Raw genomic sequence first — 13,090 nt, forward strand, 5'->3', positions numbered from 1 at the left:
AGATTGAAATCCATTAATATAAAAGATTTTATAGTCTGTTCTACAAAGTCCTAATGATGAATTCTTTATTTCCATAAATGAATTATACTCTTTTAACTTTAAATTATTCTTGGTGGTTTGCATAGGTACAGCTTTTTTTGGTTGTTTCTAAAGAGTTGGGGCAATATTTTTAATGAAATTATTCATAAGATAAACAAAGAATGTACAGAATAGTCTTCTAATGGAGAAAATGTTATAAGTTCAATATAAACCCATCATGTTAGTTGTTCAATTTTTTCTGACTCTTTGCAACCCCATGGATATAGCCCACAAGCTCCTCTGTCCATGAAATTTTCCAAGCAAGAATACTGGAGTGGGTAGCCATTCCCTTCTCCAGGGGAACCTGTTCTCCTGCATTTCAGACAGAATCTTTACTGCCTGAGCCTCTAGGAAAGCCTGTAAACCTCATTAGGTAATACTAATTTTCATATCATATATATTAATAAAATTTCAGCAAATTTGTTTATGCTGGGAAACTGTTATATGATACATATACTCCACAGATAGTAGGTTACATTTTTATTGCATTACTGGTCTTCACTACTATTCATCATCTTAAAAAAATATCCCTGAAAGAGATAAAGAAAAACTTAGATGGGCTTATAGGGGAACAGATTGTGGAACACTTTTTCAATGCTATTTTTCCTGTATATTGCTGCCTAGATACATAGTTCATTCAAGTTCAAGGACAGTTTTGTAGATGAAAAATAGCTTCATTCTAAGAACAAAGATAATACTCAACAGAAAGTAAATAAAAATAACCCTGAGTTTGAAAGAAGAGCCTGAAAGAAGAAACAACTAAGAGCAATTTTCAGCACCACTTGTTAAAGAGATTGTCTTTACTCCATTGTATATTCTTGTCTCCTTTGTCAAAGATAAGGTGCCCATAGGTGTGTGGATTTAACTCCAGGCTTTCTATTTTGTTCCATTGATCTATATTTCTGTCTTTGTGCCAGTACCATACTGTCTTGATGACTGTGGCTCTGTAGTAGACCCTGATCTGGCAAGTTGATTCCTCCAGTTCCATTCTTCTTTCTCAAGATTGCTTTGGCTATTCGAGCTTTTTTGTATTTCCATACAAATCTTGAAATTATTTATTCTAGTTCTGTGAACTATACTGCTGGTAGCTTGATAGGGATTGTATTGAATCTGTAGATTGCTTTGGGTAGTATACTCATTTTCACTGTATTGATTCTTCTGATCCATGAACATGGTATATTTCTCCATCTATTAGTGTCCTCTTTGATTTCTTTCATCAGTGTTTTATAGTTTTATGTATATAGGTCTTTAGTTTCTTTAGGTAGATATATTCCTAAGTATTTTATTCTTTTCATTGCAATGGTGAATGGAATTGTTTCCTTAATTTCTTTTTCTACTTTCTCATTATTAGCATATAGGAATGCAAGGGATTTCTGTGTGTTGATTTTATATCCTGCAACTTTACTATAGTCATTGATTAGCTCTTCTGGTGGAGTCTTTAGGGTTTTCTATGTAGAGGATCATGTCATCTGCAAACAGTGAGAGTTTTACTTCTTCTTTTCCAATTTGGATTCCTTTTATTTCTTTTTCTGCTCTAATTGCTGTGGCCAAAACTTCCAGAACTATGTTGAATAGTAGCGGTGAAAGTGGACACCCTTGTCTTGTTCCGGACTTTAGCAGAAATGCTTTCAATTTTTCACCATTGAGGATAATGTTTGCTGTGGGTTTGTCATAGATAGCTTTTATTATGTTGAGGTATGTTCCTTCTATTCCTGCTTTCTGGAGAGTTTTTATCATAAATGGATGTTGAATTTTGTCAAAGGCCTTCTCTGCATCTATTGAGATAATCATATGGTTTTTATTTTTCAATTTGTTAATGTGGTGAATTACATTGATTGATTTGCGGATATTGAAGAATCCTTGCATCCCTGGGATAAAGCCCACTTGGTCATGGTGTATGATCTTTTTAATGTGTTGTTGGATTCTGATTGCTAGAATTTTGTTGAGGATTTTTGCATCTATGTTCATCAGTGATATTGGCCTGTAGTTTTCTTTTTTTGTGACATCTTTGTCAGGTTTTGGTATTAGGGTGATGGTGGCCTCATAGAATGAGTTTGGAAGTTTGCCTTCCTCTGCAATTTTCTGGAAGAGTTTCCGTAGGATAGGTGTTAGCTCTTCTCGAAATTTTTGGTAGAATTCAGCTGTGAAGCCGTCTGGACCTGGGCTTTTGTTTGCTGGAAGATTTCTGATTACTGTTTTAATTTCCGTGCTTGTGATGGGTCTGTTAAGATTTTCTATTTCTTCCTGGTTCAGTTTTGGAAAATTGTACTTTTCTAAGAATTTGTCCATTTCTTCCACGTTGTCCATTTTATTGGCATACAATTGCTGATAGTAGTCTCTTATGATCCTTTGTATTTCTGTGTTGTCTGTTGTGATCTCTCCATTTTCATTTCTAATTTTCTTGATTTGATTTTTCTCTCTTTGCTTCTTGATGAGTCTGGCTAATGGTTTGTCAATTTTATTTATCCTTTCAAAGAACCAGCTTTTGGCTTTGTTTATTTTGCTATGGTCTCTTTTGTTTCTTTTGCATTTATTTCTGCCCTAATTTTTAAGATTTCTTTCCTTCTACTAACTCTGGGGTTCTCCAATTCTTCCTTTTCTAGTTGCTTTAGTTGTAGAGTTAGGTTATGTATTTGACTTTTTTCTTGTTTCTTGAGGTATGCCTGTATTGCTATGAACTTTCCTCTTAGCACTGCTTTTATAGTGTCCCACAGGTTTTGGGTTGTTGTGTTTTCATTTTCATTAGTTTCTATGCATATTTTGATTTCTTTTTTGATTTCTTCTGTGATTTGTTGGTTATTCAGAAGTGTGTTGTTCAACCTCCATATGTTGGAATTTTTAATAATTTTTCTCCTGTAATTGAGATCTAATCTTAATGCATTATGGTCAGAAAAGATGCTTGGAATGATTTCGATTTTTTTGAATTTATCAAGTTTAGATTTATGGCCCAGGATGTGATCTATCCTGGAGAAGGTTCCATGAGCACTTGAAAAAAAGGTGAAATTCATTGTTTTGGGGTGAAATGTCCTATAGATATCAATTAGGTCTAACTGATCTAATGTATCATTTAAAGTTTGCGTTTCTTTGTTAATTTTCTGTTTAGTTGATCTGTCCATAGGTGTGAGTGGGGTATTAAAGTCTCCCACTATTATTGTGTTATTGTTGATTTCCCTTTCATACTTGTTAGCATTTCTCTTACATATTGTGGTGCTCCTATATGGGGTGCATATATATTTATAATTGTTATATCTTCTTCTTGGATTGTTCCTTTGATCATTATGTAGTGGCCTTCTTTGTCTCTTTTCACAGCCTTTGTTTTAAAGTCTATTTTGTCGGATATGAGTATTGCCACTCCTGCTTTCTTTTGGTCTCTGTTTGCGTGGTATATCTTTTTCCAGCCCTTCACTTTCAGTCTGTATGTGTCCCTTGTTTTGAGGTGGGTCTCTTGTAAGCAGCATATAGAGGGGTCTTGTTTTTGTATCCATTCGGCCAGTCTTTGTCTTTTGGTTGGGGCGTTCAACCCATTTACGTTTAAGGTGATTATTGATAAGTATGATCCCGTTACCATTTACTTTATTGTTTTGGGTTTGGGTTTATACACCCTTTTCGTGTTTCCTGTCTAGAGGATATCCTTTAGAATTTGTTGGAGAGCTGGTTTGGTGGTGCTGAATTCTCTCAGCTTTTGCTTGTCTGTAAAGCTTTTGATTTCTCCTTCGTATTTGAATGAGATCCTTGCTGGGTACAGTAATCTGGGCTGTAGGTTATTGTCTTTCATCACTTTAAGTATTTCTTGCCATTCCCTCCTGGCCTGAAGAGTTTCTATTGAAAGATCAGCTGTTATCCTTATGGGAATCCCCTTGTGTGTTATTTGCTGTTTTTCCCTTGCTGCTTTTAATATTTGTTCTTTGTGTTTGATCTTTGTTAATTTGATTAATATGTCTAGGGGTGTTTCGCCTTGGGTTTATCCTATTTGGAACTCTCTGTGTTTCTTGGACTTGGGTGATTATTTCCTTCCCCATTTTAGGGAAGTTTTCAACTATTATCTCCTCAAGGATTTTCTCATGATCTTTCTTTCTGTCTTCTTCTTCTGGGACTCCTATAATTCGAATGTTGGAGCGTTTCATGTTGTCCTGGAGGTCTCTGAGATTGTCCTCGTTTCTTTTAATTCGTTTTTCTTGTTTCCTCTCTGATTCATTTATTTCTACGATTCTATCTTCTATTTCACTAATCCTATCTTCTGCCTCTGTTATTCTACTATTTGTTGCCTCCAGAGTGTTTCTGATCTCATTTATTGCGTTATTCATTATATTTTGACTCTTTTTAATTTCTTCTAGGTCCTTGTTAAACCTTTCTTGCATCTTCTCAATCCTTGTCTCTAGGCTATTTATCTGTGTTTCCATTTTGATTTCAAGATTTTGGATCATTTTCACTATCAATATTCGGAATTCCTTCTCCGGTAGATTCCCTACTTCTTCCTCTTTTGTTTGGTTTGGTGGGTAACTCTCCTGTTCCTTTACCTGCTGAGTATTCCTCTGTCTCTTCATCTTGGTTATATTGCTGCGTTTGGGGTGGCCTTTTTATATTCTGGAAATTTGTGGAGTTCTCTTTATTATGGAGCTTCCTCACTTTGGGTGGGGTTCTATCAGTGGCTTGTCAAGGTTTCCTGGTTAGGGAGGCTTGTGTTGGAGTTTTGGTGGGTGGAGCTGGGTTTCTTCTCTCTGGAGTGCAGTGGAGTGACCTGTAATGGGTTATGAGACATCAAAGGTTTTGGGATAATTTTGAACTGCCTGTATATTGAAGTTCAGGGGAGTGTTCCTGTGTTGCTGGAGAATTTGCGTGGTATGTCTTGTTTTGGAACTTGTTGGCCCTTGGGTGGAGCTTGGTTTCAGTGTAGGTATGAAGGCATTTGATGAGCTCCTATTGCTTAATGTTCCCTGAATTCAAGAGTTCTCTAATGTTTTCAGGCTTTGGATTTAAGCTTCCTGCTTCTGGTTTTCAGTTTTATTTTTACAGTAGCCTCTAGACTTCTCCATCTATACAGCACCGATGATAAAACATCTAGGTTAAAGATGAAAAGTTTCTCCACATTGAGGGACACTCAGAGAGGTTCACTGAGTTACAAGGAGAAGAGAAGATGGAGGGGGTAGTTAGAGGTAACTGGAATGAGATGGGGTGAGATCAAGAGAGGAGAGAGCAAGCTAGTCAGTAGTCACTTCCTTATGTGTGCTCTATAGTCTGGACCACTCAGAGGTATTTACAGAGTTATACGGGGAAGAGGAGAGGGAGGAAGTAGACAGAGGTGACCAGGAGGATAAGAGAGAGGAATGAGTAGGAGAGAGACAAATCCTGCCAGTAACCAGTTCCTTAGGTGTTCTCTACCGTCTGGAACACACAGAGATTCACAGAGTTGGATAGAGAAGAGATGGGGGAGAAAAGAGACAGAGGCCACCTAGTGGAGAAAAAGGAGAGTCCAGAGGAGGAGAGAGTGGTCAAGCCAGTAATCTCGCTCTCAGGTAAACTTGGGTAGTGAAGTTTGGGTTTTTAAATGTACAAAATTGACAACAAAAACCTAAGAGCAAAGATTAAAAATCTAGAGTAGAGGTTGGATTTTCAAAGATACATTATTAAAGAAAAGCAGAAGGAAAAAGGAAGAAAGAAAAATAAATTATTAAAAAACAAACAAACAAACAAAAGAAAAAAAAAAACACACCAACAACCATCCAAAGAGTATATATGGTGTTTGCCTTAAAAAAAAACCAGTAATAATAGGTTATAGAAATAAAAATTAGAGGAGAAATAGAAGACTTAACAATTTAAAAAAAGCTAGTAAAAAAAGAAAAAACAAAAAAGCAAAAAGCAAAAAAAAAAAAGGAATGATTTTAAAAATATTAAAAATATATCTAGCCCTTCTCTGATGTTATGGGCCGTGTGGGCTCACTTCCAAGGCGGTTCCCTCTGTTTAATTTCTTTTGTTTGCTGGTTTTTTAGGCTCACTAGTTCAGTCACGCTGTGGGGAGGGGGGATGCTGCAAACAAACAGCACTGTCGTGTGCACACCGCATCTCAGCCCCACTTGACCCGTCCTTTCTCCTGGCGCACAAACCGCTCCGGCTCTACGATGCTCAGCCGGGAACCGTCTGGGGCCGGCCCTAGGCTGCGTGCACTTCCCCGGTCCAAGCCGCTCAGGTTCGGCACTCAGGCAGCCCTCAGAGGCACAGATTCGGCTGGGACTGCGCTTTGTGCCCTTCCCAAGTCCGAGTAGCTCAGGAGTTTGGCGAGCGTGATCGCCGAGGCTTGTCACCTTTTCCGCCGCTGCCGCTCAGCTCTCTGGGTGGACCGCTGGCGCACCCCATGAGGCAGACTGTGACTGTCCAGCACCCCCAGAAGTCTTAGAAAAGGAGCCTGCTTGCAGTTAGGTACGTAAAGTCTCTCCAGGTCTGCAATTGCCCCTTTCCAGTCCTTGCGGCTCTGGCTGCCTGTCCCCGGCGGGGAATGGTCTGCAGCCAGCTTTTTCCGTTCTGTCCTTTGTTCTGTGCTCGGTCCTGGCGGTGTCTTATGTTCGAGTTTTTCGCGTGGTAGCTATCCCACATCTGGTTTGCTAGCCCAAGTTAGATCGTTCTGGTTGCGCGTGGGGCATTCCTGCCCGATTCTTACAAAGCTCTGCAGCCCACGCCTCCCGTGCTTCCCTGCCCTGCCCTCACTTCCCAATGGTGGATGCAGGCATCTGTGCTGCTTTTCCGCTGGGGGAGTTACTGTTGGGCTTGTAATCTGTTGGTTTTAATTATTTATCTATTTTTCCTTCCTGTTATGTTGCCCTCTGTGTTTCCAAGGCTCACCACAGACTCAGCAGGGAGAGTGTTTCCTGGTGTTTGGAAACCTCTCTTCTTAAAATTCCCTTCCCGGGACGGAGCTCCCTCCCCACCTCCTTTGTCTCCTTTTTCGTCTTTTATATTTTTTCCTACCTATTTTTGAAGACAATGGTCTGCTTTTCTGGTTGCCTGATGTCCTCTGCCAGCCTACAGAAGTTGTTTTGTGGAGTTTGCTCTGCGTTGAAATGTTCTTTTGAGGAATTTGTGAGGGAGAAAGTGATCTTCCCGTCCTGTTCCTCCGCCATCTTTCCCTCTCCCTCCAGAATAATGTCTTTTTAAACATTATTTCAGTGTCAGCTAGATATTCCTCAAAGAACACTGTATGTTTTGATTCAGGATATCATCTAAAAAATAAATTCTCAATCTCTGTGGAAAAAAAAATAATTTTCTAATTACATTTGATGTTTATTTCCTACTGTTATTATCAAAACTCCAGAAAAGTCTTCATAAATATTATAGTCTTATCCTCAAGGAAGATTCCACATTAAGAAGATATCATTGTCAATCTTGCATAAACTTTGCCTCTCTGTAAAATAAGAAGAGGATGTTTTATAACTTATTGTATGATGACAGTATCACCAGATAAGAAATGTACAGAATAATATATCATAAATAAACATGGGCAACCAGTTTGAAAAGCAAATTAGTTCATTGATATATAAAATAAGATAATATATCATATCTAAGAGGGATTTAACACAAAAAAGTTTTATGAATTTGGTATGCTGTTGTTGTTCAGTCGCTAAGTCCTGTCCAACTGTTTGCTACCCCATGGAATGTAGCACACCGGGCTTCACTGTCCTCCACTATCTTCCAGAGTTTGCTCAAATTCATGTCCATTGAGTTGGTTTTCAAGATTTGATAGTAAATATAAATGTCTAAGAACACTGTATTTACATTTGAAAAGCCAATGAAAGTTGTTATCTCTTGATAAAATAAATAGTGTAAATATAATATGAAATTTACAATATAAACAGTGTAATGTACAAAATAAATGATATGGCTTACTGTTTAGGCAACTCTATTTTTAAAAGCATAAGAAAACATGAAGTGTATACTGTCATAAGAAAATAGAAAAATAAATTAAACAAGGTTTAATCAAAGCTATTTCTACAATACTGTCAAATAGATTACTTTTCTCTTGAATATTTTTATATTTTGCACCCATATAAAATCAAGAACCAGATACGATTTTGTTTATGTTTTAAGATTAAACAAGCCAATAATTCAAATGCCCTAAGGCTTTAGGGAAATAATATACAATCAAGATACCACATGAGACAGTGTTAACATCTAATTACTTGAGTCATTAAGGCAACACTTCAGTTATATTCTCTGTCTCCACATCCCTAAGGCCTTGATGGCATATATTTGTGATGCAGTTTGGTGTCAGGATTTATTTTGATCTTACCTTTGGTATCTGGGAGTTTTATCAATAGTAATATATGTAAAATAGTAGTGATATATGTAATATATATATATATATGAAAATAGTAATATATGAAATAGCTAATAAATATACTGGTGGGTTGCACTACCCTTTTCAGATCTATTTCTATTAAATACTAAGCAGCAGCATTCCAGGTGTTTACTTCTTAGCAAGGAGTTCTTCAGTAAATGATTCATTCAAGGGCTTCTGTATTTAGGGGAGTTGATTCATACTCTAGTTTTATTTTAAAAAGAAAATACAGAGTTACAACAATCTTTGCAGGAGACACACATATGTTTAGAACAAAGTACCCACAAATCCATTTAGTTTGATTTAAAGTGTTTGTGGTAGTGTATTCTGATACTTTCTTTCTTCAAATAATATTCATCCTGGTTTTCTCATTGGGTTTCCAATATATAGTCAGAAATAAAATAAACATTTTGGCAAATGAAGAATAATAAAAAAAAGTGGGCACTTTTTTCACTTTTTCCTGTAATCGTCAAGAAATAAAGTGACAGTAACCATCATATTTATAAATCAAATAATAGAGCATATCATACTTATGAGTTGTAAACATGGATGTTTGTATGTATACAGAGGGGACAAAACAAGGAGCACTGTCTATAATAGTAGGTGGTAAAATAAAACATTAGAAGTGAGAGAATAAAGTGGGGAGATAAAGTATTAATATAAGGAAATGGGCATGTGCTATGTAACAGTTTGATAGACTGTTAACTTTCACTAAGCAAGAATGCATTAAGTGATATAATCATCTTTATAGATCCAAGCAGTTTTGAAAAAAATCAAACTGAATAATAGAAATGTCATGCATTCACTAATATGATTTGTTTGGAATCTTAAAGTCACTGAATGTCAGGTTAAAGTAATCATGGAAAATTATTCTCATGATCTTGCACAGAATATATTAAGCGAAGGAGTACAGAGACCTTACACTATTGTTACAGAGGATCTAGTATGGGAATGGTGTTTGGAAGATATCTTTCCCACAAGGTCAGAATGTGGGGACCAGAGAAAGCTGTAACATGGTAAGAAAACCTATAGGACATAAGAAATATAATTATGCATTGTAGACTAAGTGTTTAAATGAAATTCTGTAGTGTTTCTATTATGTGGGCTCTAGAGGAAAGGATGTCTACACCGTCTTCCCAAACGTGTGCACCAGTTGACAGCTGTCCCTGTTTGTGCCTGATTTTCACAACATATAAGTTTTTTGAAATCATAGCTGTTACTCATAATTCAAATAAATAAGAAAGCTAAATATCTACTATGCATCACACCTTGTCTTATAATCTTTGGATTCATTATTGAAATATCTAGTTCCATTCTGGTGATTCAAAGTTTATACTAATATTCTCATTATTGAGGATATGTCTTGTGACAGTAATAATCAAGAAATGTTCTGCTGTTCCATTTGAAATAGGTTTTTTTCCAGACAATTTTCTTTGAAAAAGCTTAAAACTTAAAATGCAATAAAACATGTTTTATTGCATCTTGAAATTTATATACTTTGTCCAGTAGCTTCATAGTTCTTATTTTTGTCAACCAAATTTCACAATGTGCTCTGCTGGAAAAAGAAAAGCTTTTTATCCAAGATAGTTTCAGCTATTATCATTGCAGGTATGGCACTTATTCTGTTGCTGAAAGAGGAGAGTGAAAAAGTTGGCTTAAAGCTCAACATTCAGAAAATGAAGATCATGGCATCTGGTCCCGTCACTTCATGGGAAATAGATGGGGAAACAGTGGAAACAGTGTCAGACTTTATTTTTGGGGGCTCCCAAATCACTGCAGATGGTGATTGCAGCCATGAAATTAAAAGACGCTTACTCCTTGGAAGGAAAGTCATGACCAACCTAGATAGTATATTCAAAAGCAGGGACTTTACTTTGCCAACAAGTTGGTCCGTCTAGTCAAGGCTATGGTTTTTTCAGTAGTCATGTATGGATGGGAGAGTTGGACTGTGAAGAAAGCTGAGCGCCAAAGAGTTGATGCTTTTGAGCTGTGGTGTTGGAGCAGACTCTTGATAGTCCCTTGGACTGCAAGGAGATCCAACCAGTCCATCCTAAAGGAGACCCGTCCTGGGTGTTCATTGGAAGGACTGATGCTAAAACTGAAACTCCAATACTTTGGCCACATCATACAAAGAGTTGACTCATTGGAAAAGACTCTGATGCTGGGAGGGATTGGAGGCAGGAGAAGAAGGGGACGACAGAGGATGAGATAGTGGGATGGCATCACCGACTCAATGCACATGAGTTTGGGTAGACTCTGGGAGTTGGTGATGGACAGGAAGTCCTGAAGTGCTGTGATTCATGGGGTCAGAAAGAGTCACACACGACTGAGCGACTGAACTGACTGAACCTCCTGGTGAATAATAAAATAGGCTATGAATAATAGCATTTAAACATTTTCAAAATTAATTCAACGTAAGTGAAAAAGTTTGCTTTCACACCACAATTCCCGAAAGGGTTGAAGATTTTAGGTTACTAGAAGTACAAAGTCAGAATACCAAAGAAAACTTTAACTATTTTTCAGGGATGCTATCATTTAAAAATTTAACAGTTTTAAGTAATTTGTCTCAGAGCTAAAGAAGTGAGTCAGGAAAGAAATTGTAGAATCTCATGTTTTTCCTCCAATTGAACTGTTTTCATTAAGCTCAAATTCATGCAAAGAGAGTGTTCCAGGATTCAATTGATAATACTGAATTTTATTATTTGATGGACTTCTCTAACGGTCCAGCGATTGGGAGGCTGCCTACCAGTAAGGGACACCCATGGGTTCAGTCCCTGGTCCAGGAAGAGTCCATGCAATAGGGCAGCGGGGCCTGTCTCCACAACTACTGCACCTGCTCTCGAGAGCCAGCAAGCTGCCCTTACTGAATTCTGCTTGCTTTAGAGCCAGTGCTCTGCAGCAAGGGGTGGGGGTCGTCATCTCAATGAGAGACCCAGAACCACAGCTAGCAGTGGGGGGACCCCGTGTGCAGCAGCCAGGACCCAGCACAGTCAAAACTAAATAAATAAATACTGGATTTTATTATTTGAAATAGAGCAAGCAGGGTTTAGTCTGTTTTAGTTCTTTGTTTTCGATAATTATGTCAACACAAAATTATCATTCACGGTGGAATTACTATTTAAGTGACACTAGCTATTGAAATAAAGTGGGAGTCTGGCATTTTCAGCAACACTCTTAACGGAGACCCACTGAGCTTCTCAACACATTTTCTGATCTCTTACTATTTCAAGTTTTGGTTCTTACCCCTGTAGATCAACATTCATATTTTGTCCACAGGAACCAAGCAAACCAGAGTGCTGAGGTCACTTTCATTGTCTCGGGCTTCTCAGACTCTCCTCAGCTTCAGCTGCTCCTGTTCCTAGTCTTCCTAACCATCTACACAGTCACTGTGCTGGGGAACCTGGACATGATCCTGATCATGAAGTCCAGCTCCAGGCTCCACACGCCCATGTACTTCTTTCTCAGCCACTTATCTTTTTTTTCTATTTCTGTTAGTCGGCAGTAGTTACACCCAAGCTACTAGAAACCTTGATTTTAGAAGACAGAATAATCTCCTTCATAGGATGCCTCATGCAGTTCTTCTTTGTCTGCATATTTGTGGTGACAGAGACATTCCTCTTGGCAGTAATGGCATATGACTGATTTGTAGCCATTTGAAACCCTCTTCTCTATGCAATTGTCATGTCCCAGAAGCTTTGTTCCTTGTTGGTGCATCATACTCTTGGAGTATAGCCTGTTCCTTAATATACACATACTTTTTGTCAATGTTATCCTTTTGTGGGACTAAGTTCATAAATAACTTTGTCTGTGAGCATGTTGCCATAGTGGCTGTTTTCTGCTCTGACCTCTACATCAGCCAGGAGATCACTTTAGTCTCTGCCACTTTCAATGAAATAAGCAGCCTGATGATTATTCTCACCTCCTATGTTTGCATTTTTATCACTGTCTTAAGGATGCCTTTAACTGGGGGGTGCGACAAAGTCTTATCCATCTGTACCTCTCACCTGACCGCCATTACCGTCTTTGATGGGATCACCCTTTTCCTCTACTGTGTTCCTAACTCCAGAAGTTCATGGCTCATGGTCAAGGTGGCCTCTGTCTTTTACAGAGTAATCATCCCCATGCTGAACCCACTGATCTACAGCCTTGGGAATAAAGATGTGAAAGAGTCAGTGAAGAAAGTAATGAATATTAAATTGTTCTATGATAAAATGTAAAGCTAGAAAGATTTTTTGAGAGTAAGAGTATCTCAATAGCAGATTGAACCGTGAACCTAGTTTAACCTTGCAATTGATAGGCCAATTTCTGTTCACTCTTTTATTTTATTAAAGTAACTTTAAAATTAGAAATTAAAACAAATAAAAGATTACTTAAACTAAGTTTTTGATACAGAATTGTAATTTTCTTCTGTGTGTAATATCTGACCTTGTAATTGTCCTGGTTAAACTTTAGTTTGATCTAAATCATGTGAACTGTAGGACTTTTGAAATGATCTAAAGAGTTATAGCCTACAATAAGGAAGTTTACTTTTTAATATAAAAGTAGTAAGTTAAGAGCTGCTCAGCATAAAACTGTAAGTATCTTAAGAAAGACTATTAATTCCATAAAAAAAAAACACTTTGGCTTTGGGAGATTCCTAGGCAAATAAAGACAAATAAGAAATATGTCTACCTTAAATAGTTCAG

The 13,090-nt window shown here is 37.5% G+C and overlaps 1 pseudogene; it reads left to right on the forward strand.

Annotated features, from left to right (window-relative positions):
* LOC106502579 lies at window positions 9,351-12,622 on the forward strand (annotated as a pseudogene).

The sequence above is a fragment of the Capra hircus genome, chromosome 2, assembly GCF_001704415.2.
Source record: "Capra hircus breed San Clemente chromosome 2, ASM170441v1, whole genome shotgun sequence".
NCBI lineage: Eukaryota > Metazoa > Chordata > Mammalia > Artiodactyla > Bovidae > Capra > Capra hircus.